The sequence below is a fragment of the Plodia interpunctella genome, chromosome 18, assembly GCF_027563975.2.
Source record: "Plodia interpunctella isolate USDA-ARS_2022_Savannah chromosome 18, ilPloInte3.2, whole genome shotgun sequence".
In the NCBI taxonomy this organism is placed as follows: Eukaryota; Metazoa; Arthropoda; class Insecta; order Lepidoptera; family Pyralidae; genus Plodia; species Plodia interpunctella.
The window spans coordinates 2,860,626-2,879,657 of NC_071311.1; the positions used below are offsets into that span (position 1 = coordinate 2,860,626).

Consider the following 19,032-nt stretch of genomic DNA (forward strand, 5'->3'; position numbering starts at 1 on the left):
TCAATCATATCTTCATATGCCGAAGTGCGAAATGCTAGGAGTTGTTTGCAAATGCTACTTGTTCTTCCTACATCTCAAACGCTGCAAGCGGTAAACGGTTTCCAATTTCATAGACGTCTGTCTTTGGAACACTCCAACATTACGAAAGTTTCTCTAGTTAATAAAACACAGTTATTATACATGTATTCTGCTGTCAGTCAGACAAGCACGTTTTTCTCGATCAACATCACTATTAAAATCACACTTGATTACATCTCGTCTCGGGGCTTTTTAATTGAGCACTACAGTGCAGGTATGCTCGCCTGGTACCCGCCACTGGCGCTCGACCAGACCGCCCGCTCCATAAACGTTTTCTTTTTTAGTTCTTTTATCTTTAGCCGTATTCCTTTTCGAATTTTTTTCCTTTGTCCCTTTTGTTGGAGTTTTCATATCCTTCTGTTTTCCGGGTGGTTTAATTTTAATTTCGATTCGAATCTCTTGTTTCTTAACCCCATTTTATGTGCGAAATGAACTTTTGTTTGACTGAATTTCTACCAGACAGTCAGACAGATTTCAATAGGCATTTTTAATTTTGCTGGAATGGTTTGATTAAATTTAAAAGCTATACGATACTTAAGTCACTGTAGGTTAGTTCATCATTCCGTGCTGTTCGGAGGAGCACGATAGATGGAATATTTTATCGAGGGGTCGCGAGATCACGCCGCGCCGCCCACTGGCAATTTGCTGTGCGCCCGTGGCTCGCCGAGACGTGTTCTTAAACTAAACGCTATGCTAATGTAATGGGGCTCCATTTGATCGCAGCCCACGGCCGATTTAAAATTTTCAATGAGACGTTTCGAGCCGCAGCTTTATTAGATCATTGTTTACCACTTTAACTAATCATGTAGTGACATAGACTTCAACTTTATTGAATAAATTTAGGAAACAGATGGATTCGTAGAAATTAAAGGCAAAACGTAAAATGAGTCAGCGAGCAGGTGATATTTTTTCCATCCATTAAATCCTGGCGAGCGAGATAACACAAAGGATGTTCTGAGAATGACCGCTCTAACAACCTTAGCATTTACGCCCTAATGACGGGGCCCACTTTGTCATTAAACCCACAATCTGAGCGTGCCTCTACAAAATGTTGACATCGGTTTCTCACAGCAAATATTTGTCAACGCTAATTCGTGTTGTAGCGTTTGAAAGGTTTTTGTTGTCGCAGTCGATTCGTGGCCAAACAACTAGTGTTTGATCCTGGGCTCTGAAGACAGCTATCGGTCTGCGATCTTGTTTACGTTCAGCCATTTATGCAACGTCGGCCGCGTGTTTAACACTCAATTCACGTCTGTTTCTCAACCGGGTTATGTCTTTTCGCTTATGGACCTAGGGTTGCCAGATACAGAAAATGTAAGAATAAAACGCCTCATCTGATCAAGGCATTATTTTAAAACACGAGTTAAGAGATTCATACAATGGTTTACTATTTTAATTAAATCTAAAACAGTAATCTTCCATGGGAACATACAATCTGCCTTCATTGTAAATTACAATACACCTACTAAATTAACTGTATCTATTGTTTGATAACCACAATTTTAAATACAAACATTTTTGAATTTTTCAAATAAGTTAATCCTGACCACAGATATATAATTAATATAATGTTCTTATATTTATATCTGTGATCCTGACATTAGGCCACAAATGACGTATCTTGATGGTCAGTGGCAAGTGTCCTATTAGTAGCCCTATTGAAAACTGGTATAATGTAGAGTTGTTTGCATGTGTGGACTCACGCTGCCAGTAGGTAGCGCTCGTAAATCACTGTGCCGGGTAATGCGTAGATAAGAGCTCTCTCATTTGTTTTCCCATTTCCCCGGAGAAATTCTAAGCGACATTACCACTGTATAATTTAGAATGAGCAATTATAATAATACTGCCTGCCGTGTCTGTACAGATTCTGTTTTCATAACACTTTAACTTTAGTTTTCCAATTCCAGATCTTAATAAACGAGCTCTTTCAGTAAAAATACTGAAACAAGTTATTAACATCTGCAAAGCGGCCAGTATTTCTTTGTTTGGAGAAAAAAGAAAAAAACTTAGTTAAGAAAAGCTATGTTTAGTTAGACATCAAACTCTGCAAAAGAAATGTTGGCTCATACAAAGGAGTAAGGTAGCTATGCACATGTATTGCATCATACGACAGTGACAGTAAAACAGTAGTTGCTACTGGAAGCAAACTCCTCTGAACAATTAAACAAATCGTACAATTGCAATCGGCTGTACACAAGAGTCAACACTGCTCCAGACCACACGCCATCTCGCTTTATTAAGCCCAATTATAGACTTCACGCGATTATACTGTCGCGACTCACGGATAACCCCTCCATTTGCAGTGAGAGACGCCTCTTTCATTACCATACCATGAATTGCCATGCCATTTCCATGTTCGAAAGCTTAATGGCGTCGGGCGGGGATGGATTTAATCACCACGCTGCACGATGATTTCTACTGCAACAAATTACTATTGTCAACGACCACGATAAAATTGGGTTCATTTGTAGTCCGACATTTCTAAATTACATTTTTTACAACAATTCGTCGTCGCGTCGAATCTGTAGAAACCCCACGGCTTACTTGGAAACCATCTATTAATCATTCTAGAATTGATTTGTATAGCCATTTTCATGTTACCTTTTTTTAACCTAAAAATCTAGATATTCAATTCAATAAAATAAATACGTTTCAATAAATATTAAAGGTTGGTAAAAGGTACATGAGCTAGTCTGTTTTTCCCTGGTCATTAAACAACTGTTTTATTTTACAGAGGTTTCATTATGCTGTATCTTTTACATTTAATTTTTATCCTAGAGTCACGATTCGTATTTACGTTCTCCTAAAACTATAAATTAGCGTCTGTATCTCAACTTGAAAATATACCTCCACCCTCGCAATTTACTTTGGATTTGTTTCTTGTTTATCTAGGCACTTTACTCGACTTCCACTGAGATCTGGCCAAATCTCCTTGGCGTATTTGAGTAATCGGATTAAGAAACCTCGACGTTATTATCGTACTTGTTGAAAACATGATTATGTGGAAAAAAGCTTCTCGATAATCGATATTAATCGAAATGTAATCAGACATAGTGATCGGTTCTACCAGGGGCACATGAGCGCGCAGGAGCGAGATAGTGCGAAGGTCGACGCTGGAACCAGTTTGGCGGGACGCGCCGCGAGGTGCCGCAGGCCAACTTAAGTGCGGTATATTAGCATCATCGCCCGCCCTTTCATGTCTGCTTATCTCCTGGACTAGGCAATTTAAATGTGCCTATTGAATTGCATGTAGCTGAAAGCCTCCGGCCGTTACCACACTATTTAAAACATGTCATTAGGCCTACACAAAAGCTCCGTAGCATTCATTAGTACTCTTTGAACATTTTCTTAACGGCCGCCTGTGAAAGCCATGTAAATTGTTGGTCTCTTTATCCCAAAGGAACGGCACTTGTATATTGCCTTTCATGTTTCATCTCTGTGGCAAATGGATTTTGCATATCATGTTAGCATTTCCTTTAACATTGAAGTATTCATATGTGTATGAATAACATAAATTATAAAATTGGGAATTAATGAAAATAATGTAGGTACGAGAGTATACATTCCAAGGGAATATGGGTTATTTAGGCACTTTGTAATTTTAAAGACCTACTTTAACTATTGATATTAAACCTACCTGTTTCCTGTGTGTCACCTATGCTGTACGTGAAGATCCAAAACTTATAAAAATAGAATGTGTACGAACACGAACTGAGGCAGAAGCTAAAATTGTAATCTTAGGCATGCGCATTAGTGATTGTATCGTGTCTCCTATGCGTAACGTATTAATAACAGTGATTATCGCGACCGATTCGTGTGTTATTGATAGTCTGTCATTAATTTTGCTGCTCGCGTCATATTTTAAGTGAAATTGTTATATTACTAACCTTTAGGATCGAAGTTATCTGAATAAACAGTTATATCTTAAATGAAAAGATTTTAAATGTATACAATCTTGTATTTGAATATTATTAAAAAGTATCTTATGAGATCTCACAACTCACAATCTAAGAAACTAAGAGCAGAGCGGCGGGGCTATTTAGCCCCAAATAATTTTCCTCATTCTTTTATAAATAACTATAAAAATGTTCCACATCACAAGTACTTAGTCTCAATAAAATCAAACAAAACAACAAATTCTTTTCCGAAATAAATATTAGTTGTGGTAATGGAGTTCATGTAGAAAGGTATTTATTAGATCTAGACGCTGCGCTGTCGACTTTGGTTTAACGAGATAATAGGGGTTTCGCAAATTCGCGGAGATAATGGAGGGAAAATACCTTCCAACCAGTCAGTGAATAAGATATTGCCTTCTATCTAATAAATTGAATAGCTGCTAGACTAAAATACGATAAATATAGTAATTTTGAAAATAAAGCTTTAGAGACCACATGGGTTTGGGGTAAGGAAATAAAAGATTTCATCAACGAATTGGGTCGACGCATTATTTTGAGTAAATGTGATCAACATTCCAGTTCATATTTGATCCAACCAAAGGACTTCTTTGACCATCCAACGGGGTTGGGGTTATGGGGACCTTTTGAGATGGGATTGTTTGTAAAAAAGAAAACATATAAATAATATTAATTTATGTTCAGTGTAGAAGACATTTTAAGAAGCCTGTTGTATGTTATTAATTAACACGCACTCTTGGAACTACGAGGAACATGATTGTTATATTCAGAACCACTTCCTACATGTCCAAAAATTTGCTAGAATATCTGGAATACGTGGAGAGTATTTGTGCAGTATAGAAGTAAATAAAACTTTGGCACAGTGGCCAATTCAGCAAGTTGTCTGGAAACTCTGAATTTAACACAGAAACCGCTGTATTCCCGCCGCAGTTACTCTACTGTTTTAATCCTCAACGGATCTCTGTATTTGTCTAAAACGTTTTATTGTTTTAGCAATACTTACCAATTTTATGCTTAGATATTTCTGATATAGTTATTTTTGTAAATTCTTTCGGAAAATTCTGTATGCAATAACATCATCCATATAAAAGAGTTGTTTTTGAAACTGTACATTGTAAATGTATTGTACAATTAAATCTTTAAAAAATCACATCAGTTTCGTCATATTTTATTTAAGTCTAGATACTTAGTGTTCTCAGTTTCAATGAATTGAATATGTAGCAGAAAAATATTTATGCAAATCTTTAAGTATGAGGTGATATGTAAAAAACATAAAATGTTTTTGCGGTCTCGTTAATTTGTAACAACGGTCTAGATCGGATTTAATTAACATGTTATAAAACCAATACTGTTATGAGCGTTTTATTTCATTTTTGGTCTGATGTCTCATGTCGTTAGTTTCAAATTAGAGAACGCTCGCTAACAGTGGAAACTATTTTACGGCCTTGGCTCGTTTGTTTAAATTCTTTGAATCGCATTTGCCAATTTTCGAACATTAAGGCATAACTTATTAGGTAAATGTTTACTTTCTATCTTCTGTTCATTTTACGAGTTCAAATAAATATTTATCAATTGTAAACCATTACTTTCCTCTGGAAATATTACGGTAGCTCGTATAACTGTTAAATATTAAAGTTTCCTCGGCGAAATGAGATCCATTAAGTCCCGAAACACCTGAAAATAATATCGGTGATCCTCTTTGTTTAATTTACTGGGACAACCGACAAAATCTGGAGGCGCGAGGGTAGCTACGGTTTCCATAACAACAGCGGTGGTATCCCCTCGACCCGCACCCCGCCGCCGGCACCCTCCGAGCGCCCCCTCCCGCCCGGTATCGATCTCGCTTCCCCCCGCCCTCCCCGCGCCACTCCAAATCAAATTACAGGAGCGTGGTGCGGTGCGAGCGAGTGCTGGGACGAGTTGTGACTGCAACCAGTGAACTCGCATGCTAGTACACTCGCCTGTAGCACCAGACAACTACCTCGCTGCGCCCTCCATTCAATCAAATTTGTATTGGCGTAATTGTATCTTAATTCTATTGGCGCGCTTTTAACTATATTCTATAATAGCTAATTTTAATCTATCATAGCTAATTATAATCTCCAATTTATGTGTAACGGATTATAATGTTAGTCATTAATTTAGTAAATTAGAGCCCATGTTTGTTAATTTCGACGTTTTGGGTAATTATATTACTAAAGGATGAACAAGAAATCAATAGACTGCAAATTACATCACTATTAGCATAAATTCAGATATTATTGCTTGGTCGTTTTGTTTATTTGCTACATTCAAAGAGTCTTTTGTTCGTCCCACACGCTCATTCCATCCGGACAAGCTATTAAAATATTTACAGTAATGTTCTTTGAACAAACCAGCACAAATATCACCACTGATTCTGCAAATATGAAATGAGAACTTTTGAAAATAACATCCAGATCAACAGCCTTTTGTACGTAAACTAACTTCTATTTTAATCGAGTGCCACAACACAATCGTGGTCGAATTGGTTCCACTTCACACAACTCTGGTATCGATACCGTACTCACTATTCCGTAATCGTTTATACTAGAATTTATGCTTAAAGTAATAGAACACATCTTTGCAAAGATTGTAACAAGTTTTAAACAAAACAGTGATTGATTCGCAACGAGGAATATTTGACAAAAACAAAACATAAAACGTACTTATCGCAAATTTTATTGCGATCGGCAATAAAATCGATTATCGTATCGAATCGTCGACAGTCCGAGAGCCAGGGGACGACAGTCGCCCGGGGGACATTTTAATGAGGGAATGCCGTGATGCGAGCCGAGCAAACCGGCGGGACATTTGTCTCCCTCCGAATAATGGAAAAGCGCTGAAAGGATATTTATCAAAACTGCCGGGACTGCTTGTTGGCTTATTTTATTTGCGATATTTTATCAATCGGCAAACGAGTAGCGATAAAATTTTGTGAGCTGCAAAATTCTCCACATGCTTCTCTAATCTGACATGCGCGAAAATAAGAGCGGAACGTTTCACAATTTTTATCGTGACAAATGTCGCATTACCTCCATGCAAATAGCAAATTGTCGGCAGTGGCATTTTCTATGAGACGGTAAATTTGTTGTTAAATGATGTCTGCGTGTTGCGTGATTGTGATGAGCATGATTTGGATGGCAGCCAATAGCAGCTGCTCACTTCTACAAACATTGTCGGGTGGACGGACATTTTTATTCGAGCTGCGTTGACTCATAATGTTTGCATTTATTACATCTTCCAAAGAACGTTTGTCAAATGAAAAGAGCTCTCAAACAATTTATTCACCAGTTAGACAAATAAAATAGGTATAGTTAACCGCAGAACACCGAATAACTTTTTAAATTGCCCATGCAGTACACTAAATCAGAATTGTAAATGACGTTGGATTTCCGCCAATGTTACTTTGTTTCCAACTATCCAAGTATTCATAACTGCATGCCTAATCGAAATACTGTTTTTGGCTAGTTAAATTTTATGCAGCGCTGAGGTTTTTGGCGGCATTAAGACTGAATAATTAGATTGTACCCGTGTGGCCGTGGGAGCTCTTGTGAGTGGAGAAAGATTAGTGGAACGATATTAGATGACCTCAGAGGGTCGTGCGGATCGGACCTGTGGCTATACTGTAAACATGTGGGTATGTGGGATCGACACAGCAGAAACATTCGCTAATAAACACCTAGGACGCAGCGCACGTACAAAGCCACTTCGTGCGGACACAAATTGGTTTTGTTCGCAATCGGACGTGCCACGATCCTCAGCCCGGCTCCACCGACATATGACGGACTCACAATGGTCATCTCGCAGATAATTACTTACGACTTTTACCATTTCTAACTTGCACACGTCTATTGAATACATTATCCGCTTGAAAGTTAACCTCGATCGTTAGTAAACTTGTAACGAGAATGGCCATTGTGTACTCTCTGACAAACAACATAGTTATGTGGGTTCGTCATTTACATATCAGTGCCATGAAGCTCAACAGATAAAAAAGCAATAATTACAATACTTATTTTACTATCTGCTAAACACACGAAATCAGATATTTCAGTAGGTGATATGATAATCTAATCTTGTAAGATTTTAATGCCGGAGGCGTACCGTATTTCACTTTATCTGGGTGATATTTCAATTGTTATCCGCCATCGCATCTATATGGTAGGAGTACAAGGCGATCATAAAACTAAAGAGAACGATTTGGCTTAATAATATCGTTTGTAGCGCTCGCGTGGGTGAGCCGAGTTGATGCTGACATTTTCCTCATATAAAAAATGAAAATGTGAATTTTCTTAGGTGTTAGATTGCGCTTCGAGAACCGACTACGGGAGTTGTTTAAAACTTTATTGCTGTGTGTTTTAGTAGGTTAATTGCATTTGATTTTATGTTTCTTAGTTTGTTTTATGATTACATATTTATTCCGGGGATTCGATTTCGATCTCCAAATTTTTTCATTTTGTTTTGTTATACGGTCCTGTGTGATTGTCCACAATGTCCACTGCTTCTATCAGCGTTAATATAACGTGTCATGATGTACACATACACTTTAAATTGAGCAAAGGAAATCACGTTCATTATTATTTTTATTTATTATTAAGGGTTCATTTTGAAACAAAATAGGTGCATAGTGACTATGTTATGTTTGACCTAGGGTCATTATTTATATCTATTCCGAATTTCATCAAAATCGGCCCAGCGGTTTAATTGAGAAATCGTGACAAACTTTCGCATTTATAATATTTTATTAGTATGGATTCACTACTAGTTTATAAGTAAATATCCACTAATTGAGAAACAGATTATTTATAGGCTCACTCCTGTAGTGTCCGTTTGTCTGCCACATCAAATTAGCCCTGAATTCTTAATCTACTGGACCTATTAAATGCAAATTTACTAAATGCGGATTGTACCGTCAACTTTGACGTGCGCAAAAAACCCAAAGTCCGCCTTTATGTTTTAACGTTATCGCCAGGCTGGTTAAAATCAACGTTAAAGTTGACTGGTGTAGTTCACCCTTAATTCCCTACCTATGTATAAAGAATGTTATGAAAACAGGAACTTGCATAGACAATAAATAAATATTTAATATTCGAATTCTTTATTTAAAAAACCTTGAGTTAAAATTAAAAAAGTGGCTACTGTACAAACGAGCTGAGCTATTGTTATGATGAGGGTGTGGAATATATAGCAATGATTTATATAATAAAGGAAATAATTCGTTAATAATCATAATAATTAATATATTATTTATACTATAGAAAATAGAAGTACTACTACTATAGAGAATATAACAACAAAGAAAAACGCAAAATATTTAAAATGAATCCCTACGCGTGGGTTTAGTCTGCTGTTTGAACAGCCATGTATATTTAATATTTTATCCTACTAATGTTATATGAATGCGAAAGTTTGTTTGTTACCTCTTCACGCATTACCTACTGGACCGATTGTTATGAAATTTGGTACACGGGTGGAACATAACCTGGAATAACACATAGTGTATTTTTTATCCCGAAATTCCCACGGGAGCGAAGCCCCGGGGCAAAGCTAGTCATAACTAATAGTATAAATGTGAAAGTTAGTTTGTTACCTCTCCACGCTCTATCTACTCAACCAATCTTATTGAAATTTTGCATACATATAGTTTGAAGTACGGAGAAGGATATAGGATACCGCGGGCATAAGCTAGTTATAAATAAAAGTGAAACAAACAAACAAAAAATGTGAATCCCTTCCGATGTCGTCGTTTGCCCCGCCATTATAGAGGGTTTTATCGAGTCCCACATTGATATGATTTGACTTACTCATGTGAGCGGGACTCCGGGAGTATCCTAATGTAATATGTATGAATATGAAATATCTAAAAAGCAATATCGGTATGTATGTTCGTAAACGCCTCCTTGAGTTTGCTGACTCCTCGACACTTCGGGAGATTGTCTAGTTTTTGCATAAGAAGTATTTATGAGTTGCCCCTTTCGCTGAAGTTTCTTTATTTTAAAACTTTCATAATGTTAGTGACTATTTAAATTTAGCTTCTATAGATGGGTTTAATCCCAATATTTTCCAAGATTGGTCCCAAAAAGTCCATCTCTGACTTTAGCTCTTTAGTATTTATTTTGTCAATTTTGAATGCCGAAGTGAATATAGCCACATTCAATGTAGATAGCAATTCTTTTAAGAGGCATGCCCCATTGCTCAGTCAAGTTCTGTTGCGACGACGCAGTACGACATCGCTCCGACAATGACGCTATGACTGACTTTATTGTGCATTTAGATCAGAATTCAGAAATTATGTATGTGAATACATAATTTCTGCGTTGTTCAGTGCTGTCTGTCGACGCACGACAAAACGACGGAACGCGACTAAGCAATGGGGCTTGGCTCTAAGAAGCAATATATATATATATATATATACTCAGGACTCCCTCTACTCTTGTGGTTCAGGTTCGGCAACTCGCGTGTGATCGCGATATCTTTGGTGTTGCAGGCGTCCTTAGGCAGAGGTGACCGCTTCCCATCAGGTGGGAAACATGCCCGTTTACTATAGTTGTCTATATAAAAGGCAAGATTACTTTTTCGCTATTCTACAACAATGAGGCCTCCTTTTTTCCTTTTGATGCCCAAAATCTAAAAATAAGTATACATTTTATCGTCAAGAGGACAATTGGGTAATATAGCAACGTGGACTGTTGTTGTTATTATTATTATTTATACTTAAATATTGTTTGCTGTCTAACAAAGACGAGATTGTGACAGACAAACATTGAAAATTTATTTCAATATTACTAACACACAGAGAAAGAAATTGCAATGAAAAATAAAATCATACCCTATATTAAAATAACTATATTTAAACTTCCAATTTTTCTTCTAAACAAATCAGTGATCGAATTTGTGCTGCTTTTATCTAGACCGAAATGTTTTGGCAACTTTATAACGGGGTTTTCACGGAAAATAAATGTATTGAGTGTTAAAAACGGTTTGTGGGGAGCGCCGACTGCGGGAGGGTCGTAGAAAGCTGTTCTCTGTATTGTCCGAATTGTTTGGGGCGTTCATAATTCGTCACACGCCTCACTTCATCGCTAACGGTTATTCTCGTGAACAACCAATTTAGAAATGCCGACGACAATTTATTAAGAAAGTAAATACGCGATGTAAAATTATACTCAGAATTGATCTTTATGCAAAAGGCGTGTCAAGTTGCGTGTTATTGAATTTCGACGTAAAGTGTGATACTAATCTGTTTGCTTTTGTTCGTTTAATGTTTTAACCCACGCGTTCACATTATTTATTCAGATAACGTATTTATTTGAACACCGATCGTGATTTATAATGAAACATTATCTCTATAAATAAAATTAGCATAAACACTCATGAGAAATGATCAAAGTCAACACACGCCGAAATGAACTAAATTTGTTTTAATAAATAACAAAAACAAAGACATTAAATCAGGGAAGTTTCATCGTTCCGCCGAGAACAAAAGAATTGAGAAGAAAGAACAGCTACTAATTCCCGCGGCTCGACAGCGTAACGTCGTATAAAGTTATTAACCAAGGCTCGTAACCTTATCTCGAGTGTAAATTTATGCAACAATCTCATCGAGCAGTCGCGGCATCGGGGTGTCAGCGATAACACGAAATTGACACCGCGCCATCAATCACTTTGCAGCGAGTGGGCCGATCGAGTATGGTCTCGCGTTGCAGTTGTGGTTATCGGATACAAATTGCTGTCGCTCCAATGATTAACAACGTGTGCCTCGCAACGCCAAATACATAACTAAAAAATATACAAAGGATAGCAAGGATCGAAATAGAATGGGTTTAAATAAACAATCACACGATCCGATGAATAACATCGACGCGGCCGTAATATAATACGCGATCAGCGTAACAATAGCCGAAGGTATTTCAAAACACGAAGTAAAATTGTGTTGCACAATCCACGTTTGGAATCGTTTCAAATCATGTAGAAAGAGCTCGGCAGTTGACAGTTGTGAACGGTGAAGACAGGTTTATTATGAGATTAAGCGTAAAGGATGGGACATTCGTGTTTGAAAGTAAACCCTTGTCGATTATAGTTCCGGTGTCTCTTTCGCCCCATTGTTCAGCCGAGGTCGTGTAGGCTTTGCTTCATCCGGCCACAATAATAAGGTCGGTTCTCAGAAGTGTGTAGGGCTCCCTCCTCGCCTCGCATAGTTTAGATTACAATGTCAATAGACGTTTTGGCCATTGAACGGTTACATACAAGCGCGTGTCTTTTTCGGACGTACGTTGTTTGATTTTAGATAACATGTTGGCAACGGACTACTGGCTTGATACACTCGTTTCGTTTGTACAGTTTCATATCTCATTTTAGTTGTCTTATACGTATTTCTGACATCACGTTTAGTTTGTGAGTTAGTTTTAGAAAACAAAAATAAAATGCGTAAGAATGAATTTCTAGAAAAGTTTTGCAGTTAAAACTCGAGATATCCGCGTTGAGACGGAGTCTCTCCGAATAATACTCGTTTTTCTTATTCAGTAAGTCTTCCTATAACTCAAACAACAAAGAGCCAACCGCAGAAATCCTAACAAAAGAATATGAGAAATATCTGCGCCTCTACAATCCGGATCGCATCGGTTCTTCGCTTATATTGGAAAATATTTCTTCTTTCTATATCATTATTTGAAAATACATCAGTATCTGAAAGAAGCCGCAGGTGGGATTGAGTTTTGCGCTTTTAATATTTGTTATCTAGTTAATTAGTGAACAAAACAGTAACTACGTGAAGTGTGAAGATAAATGCTCGTTTATAATTTAAACCCCAGATGCTCAGTTTAAATTTCTTCTGCGCGGGAGGTCTTTGTCATTTGTAACACAAAGCAGCCGACTACAGAGGGATTTTCATCGCGGAGAAATCTCCAAGCTTTTATTATGAAATTGAATAATTGAATTAACTGCTTTCCAGTAGCATTTTAAATGGGGTTTTAAATATAGTGAAATAATTACTCGCTTCAAGATCAGCTTGTTTTAAAGGCCATCTATTGTTATAATTTATTAGTTCCCGACGACGGCCGCGGTAACCGCCCATAAAACGCTTTGTAATTATCCGTTTGTTTAAAGAATGTATTACACAAATAAACTTTACGAGTCCAACGTTCAAACATAACTTTTTATTATCTCACATGTTTCCTTCGACGCGCTCTCGGACACGCGGAGGAAAATTGGTTTTATAACGGCACGACCGAGGCCTCATTACAGCCAAATAATTTGTCAAAGAAATGTGACAGTGCGTGATCCATCACTTCATAATTTATGGATAAACTTCAATCAATTCCATATAATACCAATAACATTCTGTTATCCCTTCATGCATAAATGTTTGTATAATATTTCGATCCCACTGAGCTCCCCCAGCACGTTTTGCCCGCGTCTCCTCTCGCCACGTTGCATCGGTTTTATCTATCCATCTCTTTCTATCATTGAATATGGGTACAGTACGCCATGTGGTGACAATCCTTGTCACGAATGACGGTTAAGGTTTAATGAAACATATTACAATTTTAGTATGTTTTAAAAATTATACATATCTTCTATATTGTAATTACTAATTACACACAATTTTAACACATTTCAAAAAGAAATACTCTACACATTTAATTACAAAGCTAATATAACAAAAAAATATAGATTCAATAACTCATGCATGGTATACTCATCCAATATTACTCAATAACGTTTTCATTATCTGCTTTTTATACGTAATTTGTATTCTTCCACTTAGTGAAGCGTGAATCTCAACTGAGTTGAATATCACGATTCGAATTTCGAATGCCGAGTCGCTGCGGCCGCGGGCGACTCGACTCGCTGTCAGTATTCGTGTAGCGTGGCTTTACAGCGCGCGTATTTTGCCACGCTATAGAGTAAAATAAAAAGTATGTGTGTGTAGCCCTTAGTTTTTAATATTTTTGTGGCGAAGTGTTTGCTGATTGGTTCCTTTGTCTCTTCGTAGGTGTGGAGCAACGCAGTGCGGAGCCAGGAACACCGGAATGCAAATGTGTCTTAGTGATGGTGGTACCAACGGAGTTGTGTTAGTGTAACTATAGTGCCCATACAGTGCTGGATGGATTGTGTGTTTTTTGGATTGCCCCCGCGAGTCCTCGATAGATCTTACTGGGAACGGTGAGATTTTTTCTTATATTAACATTAGGATAGAAATAAGATTTACTTAATATAGATTGTATTTTCCTTTACAAAAATGTAGGTAATTAGTGATACGCAATACGCATGACTACTAATATTACATATAATGCGAAAGTTTGTGAGGATGTATGTGTGTATGTATGTTTGTACAGATTGTTATGAAATTTGATACGCGGTTAGAATACCTATAACCTGGACACAGGTACTTTTTATACCGAAATTCCCACGGGTTAGAAGCCCCGGAGCGCATAGGGCTAGTATTATTATAAACTCTGTATCAAAATGTAAAGTCAATAAAAAATCATTTACAAATGACACAGGTAGTTACAATGTTTAGCACATAGTTAATCTCCTGGTTATTCATGACTTTGTCTTATTCAATTTAACTTCCTCATAGCACATACCTATCTGGTAATAATTAGCATTCAATCGATTTTAACGCTAAAACGAATTGCTTCTCGCTTGGAAAAATATTCGGATAATATCGTACTTGCTAATAGCTACATTACACTATAATACAAGTAGTACATACGTATAAATTCTCTTCTAAAATGTCATTGGAATTTATTAAGCGCTGTACTATTCATATTAGCATATAAATGCAAAAGTTTGTGAGGATGTATATGTGTATGTTTATTACTCTTTCACGCAAAATCTACTGGAAGGATTATTATGAAATTTGGTAGACTGGTAGAATATAATCTGAAATAACACATAGGGTAATTTTATCCCTAAAATCACAAGGGAACGAAGCCCCGACATTTAGTGTGAACAAACGACAGGCAACGAGGCTATGGTCGAGCGACTATTCAGCCAATTCGAAATACAGTCTGTATGTCTGTCCGCCCTTAGTACCTATGTCAATGTATGTGGTTTCCATTTTATTTCCATAGTTTAATAGTATATTTGGGTGCAAGTTATACCTGACCTTCTGTACACAATAATGATTGTCTCTTATAATAATTATCTACGTTAGTCTAACGAGTATTATTTTTGCTTGGCATTTGTGTACACACCTTTATGTAGTTTTGAAACAAATGTTCACGAAAACAACATTGGCGTTACTTTTTATTTACGATTAAATAATTAATTTCAAATGAGGGTGATCCGGGCACGATGCCAAATTCTTTCAGCTTTCTGTGCCCAATTCTTTGGGTTGAGTGTATTTTTGAGTTTTTAATAAAACAAATTAAATGTTATCGATAAACGTAATAAAAACGTTAATAAAATAATATTGGGTATTGTACAATAATAATACCTTAATATAAGTTGTACAATACCCAAGTATTACTTTAATTGGCGTCATTCATTATTGTTCGTACACGTGTGTCGACCGATACTGGTTAGAGTCTGCTAAAGTTAAAGTCGTGTCTCAATAGTATGGTCAATATTATTGCATTTTATACATAATTCATAGATGTAGAACTATTTCATACATCTATGACGTAACTAGCGCTCGCTAACGCGCCCTGGTAAAAACATGATAAATTAAACACCTAAACCGTCTACAGGAAACACTATATATTAGTGAAAACCACATGAAAATCCGTGCAGTTGTTTTTAAGTATATCGTGAACAGTAACAGTCAGACGCGGCGGAAGTCTTTGTTTTATAATATGTAAGGACAAGGAAGGATAGAAATAGTTTTTATTAATAATGTGCAAAGGAGTATATGTACTCATAAATCACCATTGAGACATTAGTTTGATAAGTCAAAAAGTAGTAAGTCAAAATTGCGACCTGGCCTAAAGGTATTAAACTAGTAAGCCTTAGGTTAAGCCTATGTCAGGAAACGTATCCAAAACATTCTTAGAATCTCCTAATCTTGGATTTTTGTTATCGCAATACTTTTCTTTTACGACTTTATTATGTGAGGCGTCTTACTTATCTTATCGCGAAAGATATTCTATTGTTAAAACAATCCGTAGCTAAGCCCCGTAGTAAGCCATTCATCAAAATGTGAGAAAAAGACATTAAATCAAGTCTCTATAGCACTACTACATCTATACACATTGCATAGCGGATGGCCTTACTTAAAATCTGTTATAGGTTTCAGCACGATACGTTGCTTAGATATATGTTATGTACACCATTACATTATGAGCAGAATAAACCCGGGCGACGTGCTCAAGCATTATACAATAAAGGAGTACTAAAATACTATTCATATCACAATGCTAATGTTATACTTTCCTAATAAGACTAATTAATTAAATGAAAATTAATAAAATATTAATAAGACATTACTGAAAATTGATTACTGCGGGCGGCTCGCTGTTTATCGTAGTTGTTTTAGCAATCGTGAATCATGTAATAAATTAATTAAAATTACTATTGGCTTTACAATTACACATAGGATATTATGTTAGGGCTTGAAATGTTTCTGAATGTTTTCTGATATCGTTTGAAAATAAAAATGTACATATTATTTTTCTCATATTTTTATTGAAAATATTTGTCGTTTAAACTGCCAACTATTTCTATATTTAGTCGCATCCGATCGTTTTAATGGCAAAGGTTGATAATACAAAACTGCTTTTCGAAAAAACAACATCTACAGACACTTTTGATAAGTAAAAAAAAACTCGGCCCTCTATAAAATATGTAAATGTATGGTTTTCTTAGATAGGATAGTTTTAAAATACTTTTTATCTTTTAGTATCGGTCCTCACAAAACGGTTGAAACGCTAAGACGAAGCACATTTTTAAACTAATTAATAAAGTATTCCTTACTAAATAATTAGTTTAAATAACTTACGTGTCTTATTGATAACTGTAGTTTATATTTTCTTACTCTATAACCTTACATTATTATTTACTGGAATCAGATAGGAAGCGTAAGCGAAGTAATAAAATTATTTTTAATTTTATGACCTATTCTGCTGTCACGGAATATGTCGTCAGACACACGCATCAATAAATTTCAACTTATTGAATCTTCATTGTCCTGTCCCGTATATCACGTATTTTCAATGCTAGTTGACATTGTGTAGCTTTTTTATTTCATTTATTTCATAAAGCCATTTGCTTCTTTTATAAGCGATCAAACCATAAAAATATCCCAAAAATAATTTGACAAAACAAAAACTTACTTCACCAAAATGTGTAAGACTTCCTACAAAAATATTCTTTCCATTTTGAAAGCCGTCTGGGTTTAATCCCTCCGAATGCCCCGGGCCATTCTCGCTCAACTTGTATTAGCATCTACGAGATGACAAGCCAGAATATCCATCCAAATCAATTACTTTACCTTCTTATAAAGAATAATCCTCGCACCATATGATCTTCACGTTCAAGTTCACAAAATCTTTATCCCTTTCAGGCATTATGAGATGTCTAAAGGTGAAGGAAGATTATGCACAGATTTTTTCCTTGGTAAAATGCGTGTTTTTAAAATTCGAACATTTCGCTTGCGCAGTAATGTGTATGTTGTAGATTACAGACTCATAAATCATTTGTGATCAGAGTTATTTTCTCGGGTTTTATGGTGTTAAACATTTTTTCCTACATTCATAAGATTGTTAAGAGATTATACTAAGTACATATAGAGGTTTAGTGGTTGATGAGATAATCTGTTACGCAAATACCTACCTTACAGTGACAAATAAAAAAAGTTCAATGGTGATCTTTTGTGATGAAACGGGCAGTTTTACAGTCATCATTGGAAATTCGGCCTTATCAATGTGGCATAAGTTCCACACAACTTTGACATGCTGTTTTCTATACACTGTGTCGGGTTGCATTGTTTCCCTGGCAAGTGTGTTGAGCACAGCTTTGAATGTTTGAATTGAAAATTTTAACGATGTAAATGCCCATGTTAAGGAAAATGAATGATACGATTGCGATCATAATAAATTTTATTGTCTGAAATAAAATCATTCCTAATTAGAAAATGTAAAAAATTAGATCATGATTAGTAATGTAAAATGAAACGAACAATGTTGACCTTTCACCGGACTGTAATGTCTCAATAGTAATTCTAAATTCTAATCGCATATAAATATAATAAATACGCCCAGAGGGTGTTATCGTTTTAGATCACCGGTGTAATAGAGAACAAAGTACTTTGCCAAATAGTCGTCATGTTCAACTTTATGTTGACTTAACAAAACCGCTAGTCATGCTGCCTTTCAGATGAGACACGATCCACAGTCTAATAACATCATTAGCATGAAATGTTTAACACAATAATGCAGGCCATATCGCGCGGTACGTTATTGCTTCGTATAAAGTGCCGCAATTTACTCCAACAACAATTTTGTTGGATAGTTACATCATTATCGCGAACGTGAGATAATTCCGTGGAGATAATATCTCGTGCCACGTCAGATTAACGGTGAGGATTTTGTTGCCAATGTCGACTCTTGTCATGAGTTGTCTTTGTCGTATTGTTTGACTGATTAGTTATCGAAGCCCTCTATGAATCATTCAAAATCAAAATATATGTAGTCGTCTTGTTTCTTTTTTTCATGTTACATCTGTAGATAACATGAATATTGTATAATATCCCCATTTTGTAACAAAGCCTTACCAATATTATAAGAACATCTTCAAACATGAATGTTATTCCTTTATTTAGCGTTACGTAATTTTTTATTTTACACTTTGTAGTAGGTAAGCATGTTGTAATCGTGTCTCGAGAACCAAATACAATTTGTTACAATGTGTAAATGAGCAGTTGTACAAATGGTTGTAATAAAGAATGTTGCTTAGTCAAATAAAATATATTTAAAGTGTAATAACAAACTCGTCTTGTTTTCCAGATATATTCCATAATTAATAATGTAAAATAAAAGCGACAGTTGTATCAAGTTAAAAATTGTTGTACCTATAA

At 36.1% G+C, this 19,032-nt stretch overlaps 1 protein-coding gene across 5 annotated transcripts in view; it reads left to right on the plus strand.

Moving 5' to 3' along the window:
• The window catches only part of LOC128677843 (zinc finger protein 608-like), an 87,416-nt gene that overhangs the window by 7,273 nt on the left and 61,111 nt on the right, over positions 1 to 19,032 (plus strand). For 3 of the 5 annotated variants that reach the window (XM_053758989.2, XM_053758985.1, XM_053758988.1), the window contains exon 2: positions 14,008 to 14,177. The exons of 1 other annotated variant lie outside the window; for it this stretch is intronic. The gene's annotated coding sequence lies outside the window, so the exon portion shown is untranslated. Of the gene's footprint in view, positions 1 to 13,846; positions 13,931 to 14,007; positions 14,178 to 19,032 lie in introns of those variants that run through there. One more of the 5 variants, XM_053758986.1, reaches the window with a different exon arrangement.